The sequence below is a fragment of the Arvicola amphibius genome, chromosome 5 (genome assembly GCF_903992535.2).
Source record: "Arvicola amphibius chromosome 5, mArvAmp1.2, whole genome shotgun sequence".
Classification (NCBI taxonomy): Eukaryota; Metazoa; Chordata; class Mammalia; order Rodentia; family Cricetidae; genus Arvicola; species Arvicola amphibius.
In genome coordinates, this window is record NC_052051.1 from 109,044,712 (window position 1) to 109,062,398 (window position 17,687).

At 40.8% G+C, this 17,687-nt stretch overlaps 1 protein-coding gene across 2 annotated transcripts in view; it reads left to right on the forward strand.

Annotated features, from left to right (window-relative positions):
• Nucleotides 1-17,687, forward strand: part of Wdr33 (WD repeat domain 33) — a 105,616-nt gene that overhangs the window by 9,737 nt on the left and 78,192 nt on the right. The gene's annotated exons all lie outside the window — the stretch shown is intronic.

A 17,687-nucleotide genomic window follows, 5' to 3' on the forward strand; every position in this document is an offset into this window, starting at 1 on the left:
GACTTGGAAATTCAAGTATCTGCCTGCTTCTGCCTTGGGATTGAAGGTCTGTGCCACCGTGCCTGATAGAATTCTAGTTCTTAAAAACCTTTAAAAATAATGGAAATCTGTTTTTAATCTGCCTCATACTTTATGATCCTTTTTTTTTATTGGTTCTGGGGATGGAACACAGGGTAGTGTAAAGTGGTACTGGCCGTTTCAGAAATAGTGTGTCAGTTTTTCAGATTAGTCAAGTTTCAGTTCTAGTTATTTACTCTAGGAAAAGGATAATACATTCACAGAAAAATTTGTGCTAGTGTTTATAGTGGTTTCATTCAACTTACTGAACACAGTATACGTCCAAATGTCTTCAGTGAATGGATCAACTTTGATTATCGCTACAGAATTTAGCAGTAAAAGAAAGAAATAATTAAAACAGCATGGTGAATTCTTCAAAACTTCATGGCAAATGTAAAATGCTACTAGTCTCAAAACGCTTCATGAGATAGTTTTGTTTGTACTATGTTTTGTTAAAATGGACATTAGAGGAGGGCAGTAGTGGTGCACGCCTTTAATCCCAATACTCGGGAGGCAGAGACAGGTGGATCTCTGAGTTTGAGGTCAGCCTGGTCTCGAACAAGTTCCAGGACAGACTCCAAAGCTACAGAGAAACCCTGACTTGAAAAACAAAAACAAACAAACAAAAACCCCCAAAACAAAACGCACACCGATGTATACTTTAGTGATGGAAAACATCTCAGTGGTTACTGATACAAGGAACCATATAGGCTATAACTTGGCATGAATTCTCTCTCGTGTGTGTGTGTGTGTGTGTGTGTGTGTGTAGAGAAAGAAATATAAGTGTAATGATAGGTGCCATTTATCACAGGTTCACCTCAAACTCACTGTCTAGCTGAGCATGATCTTGAACTTCTGATCTTCCTGCCACTACCTCTTGAATGCCACAGTTTTAGATAGTTGCCACCAAATTTAGTTTGTGTAGTGTAGTTTAAACCCAGAGTTTTAGGCCTGCTGGCAAGCATTCTCCCAGTTGAGCTATATCTGTAGCCCCAGTGTCTATATCTTTTTTTTTTCTTTTCTTTTTTTTTTTTTTTTTTTGGTTTTTTGAGACAGGGTTTCTCTGTAGTTTCTAGAGCCTGTCCTGGATCTAGCTCTTGTAGACCAGGCTGGCCTCGAACTCAGAGATCCGCCTGCCTCTGCCTCACGAGTGCTGGGATTAAAGGCGTGTGCCACCACCGCCCGGCCCAGTGTCTATATCTTGATAATGGTCAGTATGTGTGAAACTGGGTTCATTAAAATACAGAAACATATTACATAAAATGAATATTAAAAATTAATTTAAATTATGTGTATATGTGTGTGTTTGATTGTTGGTTTGTACATCTTTGAATGCAGGTACCAGAAGTAGGTTTTGGATCCCTTGGAGTTGGAATTCTGAACCTGCTGACTTGATTACTGGGAATTGTGTGTGATACTTAAAATAAATTTAGTTCTTAGTGTTAGGGATGCTTGACTAGTTGTATGCGAGGGCCTGGATTTGATCTCTAGTAATTCAAAAATACATACAAATAAATGAGTTTTTTGGTTTTTCGAGACAGGGTTTCCCTGTAGTTTCTAGAGCCTGTCCTGGAGCTAGCTCTTGTAGACCAGGCTGGCCTCGAACTCAGAGATCCTCCTGCCTCTGCCTCCCGAGTGCTGGGATTAAAGGCGTGCGCCACCACCGCCCGGCTGAGTAAATAAAATTTAGTTAAAAGAATAAGCAGAGGGCTGGAGAGATGGCTCAGAGGTTAAGAGCATTGTATGCTCTTCCAAAGGACCTGAGTTCTATTCCCAGCAACCACATGGTGGCTCACAACCTTCTGTAATGAGGTCTGGTGTTCTCTTCTAGCATGCATATATGCAAAACAGAATATTGTATCCATAATACATAAGTAAATATTTTTTTAAAAAAAGAATAAGCAGAGCTGGGCAGTGGTGATGCTCGCCTTTAATCTCAGCACTCAGGGAAGCAGAGGCAGGTGGATCTCTGAGTTTGAGGCCAGCCTGGACTACAGAGGGAGTTCCAGGACAGCCAGAGAACCTTGTCTTGAAAACAAACAAAAACTGAGAATAAGCAGAAAAGCCATAGATCATGAGAAATTACTTGAAATATATATCTCACCAGACACAGCAGTGCTCACCTTTAATCCCAGTAGGCAAGAGGCAGAGGCAGATGGATCTCTGAGTTCAAGGCCAGGTTGGTCTACATAGAGTTCCAGACCAGCCAGGAGAGAACCTATCTCAAAAAACAAAAAACAAACCCAAATAAACAAAACAAACAAAAAACTCATTAAGGAAGATATATCCAAAACATAAAAAGAGCTCATAAAACAAAATATATGGAACTAACTTAAATTAAAATGGGCAGAAAGGTCTGAATAGAAGCATTACTGAATAGATGTCCAGTAAGCATGTAGGAAGATGCTGAGCTAGGCATTATGTTTGTGTACACTGTTAAAATCTCAGAACTTTGGAGGCTAAACAGAAAGTTTGCTTCCAATTTGAGGGCTGCATGGGCTTTTAGAAAAATGAATGGAGGGATGGGAACTCATAATTGCTAGTTGGGAGATGGGCTGGTAAGATGGGTTAGTGGGTAAAAGTGCAAGCAAATCTTGATGATTTGAATTGTGCCTTGAACTCATGTAAAGGTGGAAGAAAATATCCAGTTCAACAAAGTTGTTTTATCTTTACATGTTCTATAATGTACATAGTGGATTTAAGTTGTTCTTTCCTCTATTTTTTATTTAAAGTTTTTGAATTTATGTGCATTGGTGTTTGCCTGCATATATGTCTGTATGAGGGTGTTAGGTGCCATGGTCTGGAGTTACAGTTGTGTGCTCCATGTAGGTGCTGCGCATTGAACCCGGCTGATCCTCTGGAAGAACAGCTAGTACTCTTAACCACTGAGCCATCTCTCCAGCCCTTTCCCTCTCTCTCTTTATAATATGTATATATAAAGTCTACATGGAGAGGAAGTTGAAAAAAAATGGGATAGCATGCCACTTAATTCTTTTTCTTGAAAATATGTGAGGATGGTCTGTTGCTTTAAGGAAAAAGAGTGTTTTTGTTGACAGAAAGTTGAGTTTTTAATATTAAAATTATGGTATGTTTGTAGTTGTTACTGTGAAGTTGGTGTTTCAGATAATTAGTACATTTTATGATATCAATGGTGATTTTCCTTTATTTTGGTTTAGTTTTTTGAGACAGGGTTGTAGTGTTCGGGAGCGATGGGCTGCATCCCGCCACCCGGCTCCCGCACGGCTAGTTTTACACGCGAAATAACAACACACAAACTATTCATTTAAACACTGCTTGGCCCATTAGTTCCAGCCTCTTAATAGCTAATTCTCACATCTCTTGCTTTAACCCATATCTAATAATCTATGTAACATCACGAGTGGTGTCTTACCTGGAAAAATTCAGCATGTCTGACCTGGTGGCTGGCTTCATGGCATCCCAGAGAGGAGAGGCGGGGCAATTGTCTGAGCCATCTACCTTACTTCCTTCTTCCTGTTCTGTCTACTCCACCCACCTATGTTTTAACCTATTAGGCCAAGCAGTTTTCTTTATTAATTAACCAATGAAATCAACAGATTGATAGAAGACCCGCCTCCATCACAGGGTATTTCACTTTGTGCTACCGCAGTCAGTCTTTTGAGGACAGTAGTGGCTTTTTTTTTTTTAAGATTTATTTATTATGTATGCAATGTTTTGCTTGCATGTGTCCCTACAGGCCAGAAGTTGGCACCAGATCTTATTAGAGATGGTTGTATGCCAACATGTGGTTGCTGGGAATTGAACTCAGGACCTCTGGTAGAACAATCAGTGCTCTTAACCACTGAGCCATCTCTCCAGCCCCAGTAGTGGCTTTTTGAGACAGTATCTCCCTATACCTAGCTGTTCTAGGCCTGACTGGCTTCAGTCTTCCAGAGCCTGCTTCTGACTGGAACATATCATAAAGCATATGCCACCATATTCGGTGCCAGGCGGTGGTCCCAGCACTTTGGAGGCAGAAGCAGGTGGATCTCTGAGTTCAAGAACAGCCTGGGTTACAGAACAAGTTCTGGGTCAGCCAGAGATACATAGAAAAACCCTGTCTTGAGAAACCAAAAAACAGTTTTAAAAAAGGGAGGGAGGTGTCCAAATAGGACTGGCTATGCTTTTTTGGGTTGTGTTGTTTGTGGGGATGTTTTTTGAGACAGGGTTTCTATGTGTAGTCCTAACTGGCCTGGCACTCGGTTTGTAAAACAGCCTGGCCTGGAACTCAAGATTTATCTGCCTGTATCTGGAGGGATTAAGGGCATGGGCCATCCTGCCTGCTCTGTGTTAACCCTTTTTTAAAAAATATTTATTTATTTATTTATTTATTTATTTATTTATTTATTTATTTATTTATTTATTTATTATGTATACAATAGTCTGTCTTTGTGTATGCCTTCAGGCCAGAAGAGGGCACCAGACCCCATTACAGATGGTTGTGAACCACCATGTGGTTGCTGGGAATTGAACTCAGGACCTTTGGAAGAGCAGGCAATGCTCTTAACCTCTGAGCCATCTCTCCAGCCCCTCTGTGTTAACCTTTTAAATGGAATTGTGAGTTTGAGGCCAACCTAGTCTACAAGAACTAGTTCCAGGACAGGCTCCAAAGCCACAGAGAAACCCTGTCTCGAAAAATAAAAATTAAAAAACTCACAAAAAACCAATGAAGAAAAGAAATAATATTTTATGTGAATGTTTTGCTTGCATGTGTGTGTGTGTGTACATTCACCATATGCAAGCCTAGTGCCTGCGGAGACTAGAAGAGGGTATCATGTTGCTTGGAGTGGGAGTTGATTGTAAACTGCCATGTGGGTGCTGGAAACTGAACTCAGTCCTTCTTAAAGAACAACAAGTGCTGGTAGCTGCTGAGCCATCTCTTTGACCCTTAATTGAAATTTTTATTGAGATGATTTTAGCTTGAGAGAGAGAGGGGGGGGGGAGAATTTTTATTCTGTAGACCAGCATGGCCTTGAACCCATGCCTCTGCTTCCCCAGTGTTGCACCACCATGCCCAGCGCAGTTTAACATATTTGTAAGAAGTATAAACAGAGGTCTCATTAGTAAAGACTCATGGCACCAAATGTGATGACCTAAGTTCCAACCACCCCAGGATCCAATCTGGTAAAAGGAGAGAACCAAGCCCTACAACTTGTCCTCTCACTTTTACAAGTGCACATTTGGAAATGAGCTCTTTCTCTCATACACACATTCACAAATAAACAAAACAGAGGTCCTGTGTACTCCATCGAATTTCTTCTAGTAATGACAAGTTACAAAACCATTACAAGAGTATTTGTTGTGAAATTTCCTAAAAATCAATTATTTGTCAGTATTATGTGTACATGAGTTTGTGTCTGCATTATTATTATATTATGTATCATATTATTACATGCTTGTATATCCACTATGATAGTTAGATATTTTATCAATATAAAACATCCCCTTTTATAAACATACCTATACTCAACTTGGTATTCATTAATATGGTCCCCAATTTTATTATTTGTCATTTCAGAAAGTCATGTAGACCCTTAAGCTTTGTTTTATTTAGTTTATCTGTCACACTTGATTATTGCCTTTTTTATTGTAGTGTTGGAGAAACAAGGAATATTTGTACCCTATCTGTTCAAACAAACCAAAACAGAAAACTTACGCAAAATAAGAAAAAACAGAAAAGCTAGGTTGGGCCTAGTGGTGCATGCCTTTAATCCTAGCACAGGAGGCTGACTCAGGTTGACCTCTGAAGTAGAGTCCTGGATAACAGCCAAAGCTTCATAGTGAGTGCCTATCTCAAAAAAGGAAGCAAAAAAAATTCAAATACCTACTACCACAAGTTTATCATGTCAGTGCTGAGCCTGCAGCTTGATTGCAAGCCACCTATAAGGATGTCTGTTCTGTAGCATGGCATTTGTTAAAGTTGTCAACAATAAGGTCTTCTAGAGATGCCAAGTGAAATTTAGAAGAGTCGAACTGACTCCTATGCTTGGAAATACAGAATGATAGTTTGTGTGACTAGCAGTATTGTGTATGTCATGAACCAAAATATGGTATGGGAGTTGGCCTAGCAAATTGTGCACGTTGTACTGACTTGCTGTTGACCCATGGGCTTCTCAATAGATTTAGCTTGGTAAGGTCTGTGAAAACCAAGTAGAGGTGACTGGAGGTAAATACAGTATGGACAGCATTGATGGTCAGCCCAGTTCCTTTGCCTAATGTTTGGGTGCAGGCATTATTGTAATTACAACTGGCACTAAGGTTTTAGGGTCCTGTAGAGGAGCTGTGAATGGGAGCCTTTCTGTCCCTTTTAGTACCTGATGATCTCTTGTTTAAGATAATTGTGAAAACAAGGAGTACCATCATGGCTGAAATAGTGCAAACCACATGAATTACCTGCTGGGAGAACTGAAGGGTCTTACAGAAACAACCAGCAACTCCAGATGTGGAGATTTTTAGAAGAGGGAGGCAGGGCTGGTAAGAAAGCTCATGATGCTCTATGCAGAATCTGGTCTGGGAGAAAAACACAAAAAACCTCCTACAAGCTTGAACTGTAGGTGTTCTACACTCTCCAGACACGTTTGTTGTTCTTGGTGTGTGAGTGCTGTGTAAAGTCTGTCAGAATTTGGAAGGTACAAGAATTTGGAGGGCACCTTGAATCAAGACCAAATAAATAATGAGACCCTGTATTAAAAACAAATAAATAAATAAAATAAGCAGGAATCCTGAACAAATCAGAATTTGTTTTTCTGTTTTCGAGACAGACTCCCGTGTAGCTCTGGCTGCCCTAAAATTCACTATGTAGATCAGGCTGGCCTGGAACTGACAGAGAGTGACCCACTTGCCTCTGCCTCCTGAGTGCTGGCACTGAAGGAATGTCACCACACCGCACCAAGCCAGGGAAATTTATACAGAAACCATTCTGTTTTGTAAAGAACAAACAGTGGAAGCAAGAAAAAGGAGCAGGAGTCCTCCATTGAATAAAAAAACTCAGGAGCTGGCAGATATGGACTGTAATTCAACATAGAACTTTTGGAATATTTAAGTTTCCTGTGGTTTTTGTTTTTTAAAAATACTTATTTTATGTGTATGTTTCTAGGTGTGTGTGTGTGTGTGTGTGTGTGTGTGTGTGTAGGTGTATGTGTGTATACACATACATGTGCAGTAGTAGCCCATGGAGGTCAGATGGTACTTAAAATTCTGAAACTGGGGTTAGGGATGCTTGTGAACTGTTATGTGGGCTTTAAGAATGGAACCTGAAAGAGCAATGAACATTTTTACTGCTAAGCTCCTCCTGAGCTGGGAGGCAGATGCTGACTACACAAACGCGCGCGCGCGCACACACACACACACACACACACACACACACACACACACTGTCTCTAAATATAAACATTTTAAGTCTGTTCTTAAATTTTTCATGGTTACATTCTTATTTATTTATTTATTTATTTATTTATTTATTTATTTAGTATAGCGTTATGTCTGCATGTATGTCTGCAGGCCAGAAGAGGGCACCAGATCTCATTATAGATGGTTGTAAGTCACCATGTGATTGTTGGGAATTGAACTCTGGACCTTTGGAAGAGTAGCCAGTGCTCTTATCCGCTCAGCCATCTCTCCAGCCCTCTGTTTTATTTTATTTTATTTTTCATTTATTTTTATTTTTACTTTTTTGTTTTTTTGAGACAGGGCTTCTCTGTAGCTTTGGAGCCTGTCCTGGAACTAGCTCTTGTAGACCAGGCTGGCCTCGAACTCACAGAGATCCACCTGCCTCTGCCTCCCAAGTACTGGGATTAAAGGCATGCGCCACCACCGCCTGGCCCTGTTTTTTATTTTTGAAGTGCTTTTTGCATGTACATGTGCATTGTGTTTATGGAAATGTGTTGGTTCATGTGTGTGCATGCATATGTGGAGGACAGAAGATGAGATTGTATTTGTTTATTGCTCTCTACCTTATATATAGAGATAGTGCCTCTCACTTAACTGAGAGCATGCTGGTTCAGCACAGCAAGTATAAGTACCCAGTTTACTCTGGGGATTCTATTTCTTCCTTTCTTTTCTTTTTTTCTTTTTTTTGAGATAGGGTTTCTTTGTAGCTTTGGGGCCTGCCCTGGAAATCGCTCTGTAGGCCAGTCTGGCATCAAACTCACAGAGATCCACCTGTCCCTGCCTCTGTCTCTGGGATTAAAGGCGTGCGCCACCACTGCCCTGCTGGGGATCCCATTTCTACCTTCCATGCACAGGGGAGTACAGGTGGACTACCATGGCCTCTTGGCATTTACATAGGTACTGGGGAATCCAAACTCTGGTCCTGACTCTCGTATAGCGAACACTTTACTAGCTGAGTGATCTTCCAAGTCCCAAATTCTTTTTCTTTTTTCTTTTTAAATTATTTATTTATTTAGTACACAGTGTTCTGCTTGCATGTATTCCTGCAGGCCAGAAGAGGGCACCAGATTTCATTACAGATGGTTGTGAGCCAACATGTGGTTGCTGGGGATTGAATTTAGGACCTAACTCTGGAAGAGCAGTCACCTCTCTTAACCTCTGAGCCATCTCTCCAGCCCCCCTCCCCCCTTTAGACATTTGAAAGTAAAAAACCTTATTTGTGAAACAAGTTTTCTTTTTCTTTTCTTTCTTTTTAAGATTTTTTGAGACAGGGCTTTCTCTGAGTAGCCCTGACTGTCCTGGAACTAAGTCTGTAGACCAGGCTGTCCTTGAACTCAGAAACTCATCTGCCTCTTGAGTGCTGGGATTAAAGGCATGCACCACTATGCCCAATGTGAAACATGTTTTCATTGTGTATGGTTTTTCTTCATGGGAATCTGCCTAAAGCTGGAAGCTTAGTGTAAATAGCCATGAGATATTTCTGCATCTCCTCTACGTCCTGATGTTATAGTTTGAAATGTGTGGTTTAGGCTTTTTGTTTGTTTGTTTATTTGTTTGTTTGTTTATGGACTATGTTCTTTTAGGGAACACGTGATGATGGTCTGGGATAAGCCGAATGAATGAGAAATGGTTTTATTTAATTTGTTTTTTTTCCTTCAAATATCTTTCAAAAATGTCTTCTCCAAATCCCTTCAGACCCCAGAAAGTCTGCTCCTTTTTGTAGTCAGCTATCTTGAGGTTTCTTAAACGACTTTTCATGACCCAGTGGATATTCAAGAGAACTAGATCTGAAGTCTGTACAGAAGCTTCTCTAACACGTGCCATATACACAGTCTGTACTTGTCAATCCTTAACATCTACCTCTCTGAATCTTCATGGATTTCTGTTTCACAAGGTTTAACTATTTTATATACACTGGCTGTAGCATACAATAAAACAGCATACAAAAAAAATGTCTTCTCACCTTAAGCTGTTAGTTCTGTTGTTGCTCCCCACCCCCATCCAAGACAGTCTTTCCCTAGGATGGTCTTAAACTCATTCTGTAGCCAAGGATGACCTTGAATTGTCAATCTGCCTTCCAGATACTGAGATTACAGTCATGGCCCATCACACACCTCATTTTTGATTTTCAAAGGCTGATTTGTAGCTGTGCAGTGGTGGCCCATGGCTTTAATCCCAGCACTCAGGGAGACAGAGGAAGGTGGATCTCTGTGAGTTTGGTGCCAGCCTGGTCTATAGAGTGAGTTTCAGGACAGCCAGAGATACACAGAGAAACCCTTCTCAGAAAACAAAACAAAGCAATAATAATAATAATAATAATAATAATAATAAATAAAAATAAAAAACAACGGCTGATTTATGCTGTATCCCTATTGCCTTCTTACTGGGAATGGTGGTAGTAATAGTAGCAATAGAGCCTCACATTACTTATGCATGCTGAAAGGGGGTAAGTTCATGTGGGCGTGTGTATGTGTATGAAGGCCAGGGGTTGACTTCAGCTGTCTTTCACGATTGCTCTCCACTGTCAGTGTTGCCCTGGTTGTCCTCAAACTCAGTTGGATTGGTCTCAAACTCAGTGCTGCTTGCATATGCCTCTATATGCAAGTACTGGAATTAAAGGTGTATGCCATCATTCTCGGTTTCTCCACGTAATTTTTTGAGGCAAAGTCTTTCACTGAACCTGGAGCTCACTGATTTTACTAAATTGTCCAGTGAACTCTAGGACTTCACCTGTCTGTGCTACTGCCAGTGCTGGGGTTATAGAAGTGTGTCACTCTGCCCAGCTTTTTTTTTTTCTTTTTTGGATTTTTCGAGACAGGGTTTCTCTGTGGCTTTGGAGCCTGTCCTGGAACTAGCTCTTGTAGACCAGGTTGACCTCAAACTCTGACCTCTGCCTCCTGAGTGCTGGGATTAAAGATATATGCCACCACTGCCTGGCCTGCTTATGGAATTTTGTATAGTCAGGATATGTTTGCTATATAAAATAGAGTAGACCAGGTACCATGGAGGCCTGAGTCAAACTGATATGAGTTTAACTGATGTATGTAATATGAAACAAATATTTGACAGAATTGTGCTGCTCCTTGCTTGAGACATTATAAGTTTGTTTAGGAGGAAGATGAAATGAGTTTGGTTGTTTAGGTGGATTTTTATCCTTAACGATTTGGATGTTTAGTTAGTTACATTATATATGAATAACCTTAGGCAAATTATTTTTCTTCTCCACCTGCCGACCTCTCTCATCCCCCAGCTCAGTTACGAGATGAGTATATTTGGGAAAGCCAAACTTTTAGTTAAATTTTGACATTCTAGTACTGAGTTCATAGTGAATACCACTGTAAGTATAAAACCTGTATTAATATTTCAATAGGCTAAAGCTACTATTTCTCTGCATTTGGTTAATATAATTCCATTGTGAATCTTGAAGGATAACTTTAAGGACTTGAGGTTCTCTTTGTGTGAGTCACTGACTTTTCATATTTATGTTGTTAGTTTTCCTGCTTTCAGAAAAACCTGAAATCTTTTGGCACCTCCTATTGAAGGAGAGTCAGGCACTTTACTCTGACTCAGCCACTCTATAAATTGCTTAGAGGAGCTATAACAAGCACCACAGCTTTGGTGGTTTAAATAAATTTCTTCTTGGGCTGGAGAGCTGGCTCAGTGGTTAAGAGCGCTGCCTGCTTTTCTGAAGGTCCTGAGTTCAGTTCCCAGGAACCACATAGTGGTTCACAACCATCTGTAATGGGGTCTGGTGCCCTCTTCTGGCCTGCAGGCATGTATGCAGGCAGAATATTATATACACAATAAGTAAATCTTTAAAAAAATAAATTTCTCAGTTTTGAATGCTGCAACTCAAAAATCTAAGGTGGGAGCAGGTTGGTTCTTCGACACTTTCCTGTTTGGCTTTTTTTGTTGTTGTTTGGCTGTGTTTGTCTATGTCCGTTGCTCTTGTATTGCTCAGTCTTGCCTGAGACCTAATCTTTCTGTCTCCTAAAGACAAAGTCTCTTCATATAGCCTTGGCTTCCTGGAACTTGATCTGTAGACGAGGCTGCCCTCAAACTCATAGAGACCCATTTGTCTCTGCCTCCTGAGTGCTGGGGTTAAAGGCATCCGCCACCATTGTAAGACTCCTCCCTCCCCCCCTTTTTTTTTGAGTCCTAATTTTTTACCATTCAGGATAGATTAGAACCCTAAAGCTAAATATCATCACATTCTGAGGTGCTGAAATTTAGGGTTTTGAAGGAAAGTTCAATTCAAAACATCAACATAGACTCACTTGTTAGGAAAAGTCGCTCCGCCGGCACACACACAAAAAATCCAATCAGACCAGGTTAAAACACATCAAATGCCCGTGTTTAATAGATGGCACGCTCAGATGGTCGGGAGAATATGGCAAGGAAAAGACAGAAAACAACCAGCCCAAGCCTAAATAGCCTGGGGGAGTGGTCCTGACACTCTCCTCCCCAGGGAGGGTCAGTGCTTGGCAGGCTGGGAGTTGGAGTTCAAGCCAGGGCAACTGCCAGTTTGGCCAAAAGAAATTAAAAACTTTTGTTTATTTTTCTTCCTCCCTTCATCCTTACCTTCTTTCTTCCCTCCCGCCTCATCCCCTCCCTCTTTTGGAGAAAGTCTCATGTAGCCTAGACTAGCCTCAGATTCATTATGTAGCGTAAGGATGCCCTTCATGACACTCCCTTCCAAGGGCAGAGGTTACACAAATATATCACTGTATCTAGCTATTTTGATTTTTGTGATGCTAGGGACTGAACCCAGGGCTTTTTATCAGTCAGATAACCTCAGTCTCTCTTTTTCTTCCCCTCTTTAATGGGTTGCCTGACTTGAAGCTGAAGCTTGTAAGGCATATGTGAGACTTTATCATGGTTACTGTGTAGTAAGGTGGTTTGTTTTAATTTCAAGTTAGACTTTTGTTTTGTTTTTGTTTTTTTGAGACAGGGTTTCTCTGTAGCTTTGGAGCCTGTCCTGGAACTAGCTCTTGTAGACCAGGCTGGCCTCGAACTCAGAGATCCGCCTGCCTCTGCCTCCCGAATGCTGGGATTAAAGGCGTGTGCCAGCACCACCCTTCATGTTAGACTTTTAAATTTATTTCATTGATGAATTGTGTGTGTGCGTGTGTACCTATGCTTGCTGTGTTTTGTGGGTGGATATCAGAGGATAACATGGAGTTGGTTCTTTTCCTTTATACTATGTGGCTCCTGGGAAATCATCAGGCATGGTGGCAAGTACCTTAAACCCCTGAGCTATCTTCTGGGCCTTACTCTTAGAAATAAATTAGGTGTCACAAAGGAAGAAACCACCTCTCCAGGTAAAGTGTCTCAACAAGGCAAACTTTACTTCTAACCAGCAGGATGTATATTTAGAAAACAGAAGGAGCAAGCACACTGGGGCAGGGTTCTACTTTAAAGCAGGTGGTAGCCCTCCCCATTGCTAGGGTCTAACCTTACAGTTTTTCTTGATCTCCTAGTTTAAAAGAATCAGAACAAAGGAAATAAAAGACATCAAACAAAGGGAAGTCACTGAGTTCTGAGGCCGTAGCGGAACCTTTAGAGTACAAAGTTTTATTTACTGAATCTTTGCAAAAGAATTTTACAAGGTAGGGAGAGAAAAAGGTTTGCATTCCATGAAGTTAGAAGAATTTTACAGCAGTTGACAGAAATGACTAATATTTGATGTTTTTTAAATGAGGACTGGATTTTGTTTTGAAATATGGTGCCCCCTGTTTTTGTTTGTTTGTTTGTTTGTTTGTTTTGGAGACAGGGTTTCTCTGGTGTAGACTTTGCTGTCCTGGAACTCACAGAGATCCACCTCCCCAGTGTTAGGATTAAACCTTCTTAAAGTGTATGTACCATTCGGCTCATTAGGCACATTTAGTTTTTGCTGCCTCCTCTTCCTAGTTCTAACCTTTTCATTATCCTGGAAGGAAAGACCGTTCTTTGGAAGTAGTCTCATTTTTCAACTCTTGCAACCTGTAACGGAGAGGCTTTCTCTCTGTTTAGCACATTCTTGGTTTTTTTTCTTTTTCTCCTCCTCCTCCTCCTCCTCCTCCTCCTCCTCCTCCTCCTCCTCCTCCTCCTCCTCCTTCTCTTCCTCCCTCTACCTCCCATTTCTTCCTCTCTTCCCCCCTCTTTATCCCCTCCTCCTCCCCCACTTCGCTTTCATTGAGCTATACATTTTTCTCCATTCCGTACCTTCTTTCTACCCTCTCTTGTGTCCCCTTCTACCCCTCCTCCCAATTTACTCAGGATATCTTGTCTTTTTCTCCTTCCTATGTAGATTTGTGTATGTCTCTCTTCGGGTCTTCTTTGTTGTCTAGGTTCTCTGGGATTGTGAACTGTAGGCTGGTTTTTCTTTGCTTTATGTCTACAAGTCATTTATGAGTGAGTACATATTATATTTGTCTTTATGGGTTTGGGTTACCTCAGTCTATGGTCTTTTTTTTCCCTAGATTCATCCATTTGCCTGCAAATTTCAAGATACCATTTTTTACTGACATTCTGGGTTTCATATAAAAAGAGTCATAGCCTTTTGTCTTTGGCTGCTTTCATTTGACACACTTCCAGAATTATACATGTTATAATTAGTATAATTTTTTTGTTGAAACTCATTTTATTCCAATAAAATTAGAAAATCTATACTTATAAATAGAATTTTCTAAATATGTTCTTTTGGGTTTAGGGAGCTGTACCTCAGTGTTATTACTTGAGAGATGCTAGACTCATCCCCAGTACCTCACACTTTATTCTCCAAACTTAAGAATTTTTGTTTTTCTTTTTTGATTTTAATTAAAATTACTACTTTTATTTTGTGAGGTATGTGTGTGTTTGCATGTATATATGTATGTGTGTATACAAGCATACATGCACATGGGCATAGAAATTAGAGGACCTCCAGGAGTTGGTGTTGCAAGGTAGAGGGCCACTTGTTTGTCCTGGCCACCCGGCTAGGTTACACCCGAAATAACCACACAGAAACTGTATTAATTAAAACACTACTTGACTATTAGCTCTAACTTCTTATTGGCTAACTCTTACATATTCGTTTACCCCATCTCCATTAATCAGTGTTTTGGCACGTGGCAGTGGCTTACGGGAGTTTCTAACTGGCTTCCATCTCCAGTGGAGGATCCATGGCTTCTCTGTGTCTCTGCTTTCTTCCTCCCTGCATTCAGTTCTGTCTTCCCTGCCTACCTAAGTTCCGCCCTATCAACTAGGCCAAGGCAGTTTCTTTATTCATTAACCACTGAAAGCAACACACAGACAGAAGGGCTCCACACCAGGTTGGGGGTGGGGGTTTGGTTCTGCCCTTCTACCATGTGAGTTCTGGGGATCAAACTCATGTTGTCAGGCTTGGTGGCAACTATTGGGCTGTCTTGCCAGCTCAAAATATGCCCCTGCTCCCAAAGATAGGGTTTCTCTGTGGTTTTTGTTTTTGTTTTTGTTTTGTTTTGTTTTTCGAGACAAGGTTTCTCTGTAGCTTTGGAGCCTCGACTGGAACTAGTTCTGTAGACCAGGCTGGCCTCAAACTCACAGATCTGCCTGCCTCTGCCTCCCAAGTGCTGGGATAAAAGGCTCTGCTGGCCTCAGGGTTTCTCTGTAACTCTGGCTATACTGGAACTTTCTGTAAACCAGGCTGGCTTAGAACTTGGAGGTCCATCTGCCTCAGCCTCCTTAGTGCTGGGATTAAAAGCATGTGCTGCTACTACCACCTGTCTTAAAATATAAGTTTGAAAGGGATTAGGCACATGACTCAGTATTTGGGAGGTAGTGAGTAGAAGATTCTGAGTTTAGAACTAGACTGGATTACATAATGAGACTATGTCTCAAAACGGATTTAGAAAAAAGTTTAGGCCTTTAGAAAAATTGGCCCAGATATATCTGGATTGAAGTTTTAAGTCTCCTTGCTGAGATGTAGTTGTATTCATGAGGTGTCTGAGTAGGCAGATTCCTCACCAGCCTCTAAGTGCTTTTTATACACAATAATTCATATATAGCTTTAATAGGTGGGATGTTTCTTATCTCATTACAAACTAACATGAAGTAACACATTAAATATATTAAATACCCATTTTTGTGGCCACGTTTATGTTCGTGTGTGTCAGGATTTCTTTTCATCTCCACCATTACTACCACCACTCTTGCCTCATTGCTGTTACTCTTGCAGGGACTAAAGTGATAAAGATGAATGAAGTAGTACCAAGACCATTTATTTCCTCTTTAAAAATTCTTTTCTCATATATTACATACTACATTCCAATTCTACTCTTCTCCATTCCCCTCCCTCATCTCGTCCCAGTGCCTCCCTGACTTCCCCTCCCCCCGAATCTCCCCTTCTTCCTCCCTTCCTTTCAAGAAAAGAGCAGGCCTCCCAAGAATATCAACCAGTCATGGCATATCAAGTAATAATAAATCTAGGCACATTCCCTCCTATTAGGACTGGATGAAGCAACTCAGTAGGAAAAGGGTCCCTAAGCAGGCTAAAGAGTAAGAGACAGCCCCCACTCCCACTGTTAAGAGTCCTACAGGTACAGCAAGTTACACGACCATAACATACATACATACATACATACACACACACACACACATATATATGTGTATGTATGTATGTATGTATATATATATATAGAGAGAGAGAGAGGGGGGGGGGGAATGTAGATCAGACCCATAGAGGCTTTGTGACTGTTGGATCAGTCTTTTGTGACTGTTGGATCAGTCTCTGTGAGCCCCCATGAGCCCTGGCAGTTGACTCTGGCCCATTTTCTTGTGGTTTCTTGACTCCTCTGGCTCCTACAATTCTCGCTCACCTTCTGCAGGATTCCTCAAGCTCCATCTGAAATTTGACTGCTCCCATCAGTTGCTGAATGAAACCTCTTTGGTGACACCATTTTTACCTGAAGAATATTATAATTTTTTCTAAAGCCTTTTAGTAAAACCAAATGTAAGAACAGAAAAATGGTGGAAATTACAATCTTTCTTTGAAATAAGAATAATTGTAGCATGGTGTTGGTGGCGCACGCCTTTAATCCTAGCACTTGGGAGGCAGAGGCAGGTGGATCTCAGAGTTCAAGGCCAGCCTGGTCTACAGAGCTAGTTCCAGGACAGCCAGGGCTATACGGAGAATCATGTCGAATCATGTCTCCAAAAATGAAAAAAAAAAAAGGAACAAACAATTGTGTTTCCCCCTGCTCATTCAGTGAATTAGCCCTATCAAATGTTTTGGTCTTTTAGTTTTTATATTTATTTACTGGTGGTGCTGGGGTCTGAACCTAGGATTTCATGCAACCTAGGTAAGTTCTTTGCTACTGAGCTCTATTTCCAGCATCATGTTTCATTTAATAAGTAGCGTGTTTAAATGTTAGCCATACTACAAGGAAGAAAACTAAAATGTTCACTGAACTGGCAAGGTGGCTTAGTTAGTGAGAAGGCAAAGACTCTGCTGCTTAGCCTAATAATTGATTTTCATAACTGGAATCCATATGAAAGGTGAGAACCCATTTCTGCAAGTTGTCATCTGACCTCCACACATTTCTTAGCTTATGTGTCCCCTCCCCATGCAAATAAATACATACATAAAAATTTTATAGCCAGGCCAGTGGTGTCACACACTGGAGGCAGAGGCAGGCAGTCCCCTGTGAGTTTAAGGCCAGCTTTGTCTACAGAGGAAGTTCCAAGACAGCCAAGACTACACAAAGAAACCTATCACAAAAAGCCCAAAATAAATAACATTTTAAAAACTATCCACTTAAAAATTGGTTTTTAGCTTGGGACTGAAGAGATGGCTCCAGTAAGTGCCACTGACCGCTCTTCTAGATGACCAGGTTCATGTCAGCTGAACATCCATCCGAAACTCCAGTTCCAGGGTATCTGATGCCCTCTTCTGGCCTTTTCAGACATATTATTTTTTTAAAAATATTTATTTATTTATTTATTATGTATACAATATTCTGTCTGTGTATGTCTGCAGGCCAGAAAAGGGTACCAGAACTCATTACAGATGGTTGTGAGCCACCATGTGGTTGCTGGGAATTGAACTCAGGACCTTTGGAAGAGCAGGCAATGCTCTTAACCACTGAGCCATCTCTCCAGCCCCCTTTCAGACATATTCTTGCAGGCAAAGCACCCCCACACATTTTTTAAAAGTCTAAAAAATGTTTTCAGATTAGAAGAAAAATGCTTTTAGGCACTGTTGTATGCTGATACATGTACTGAAA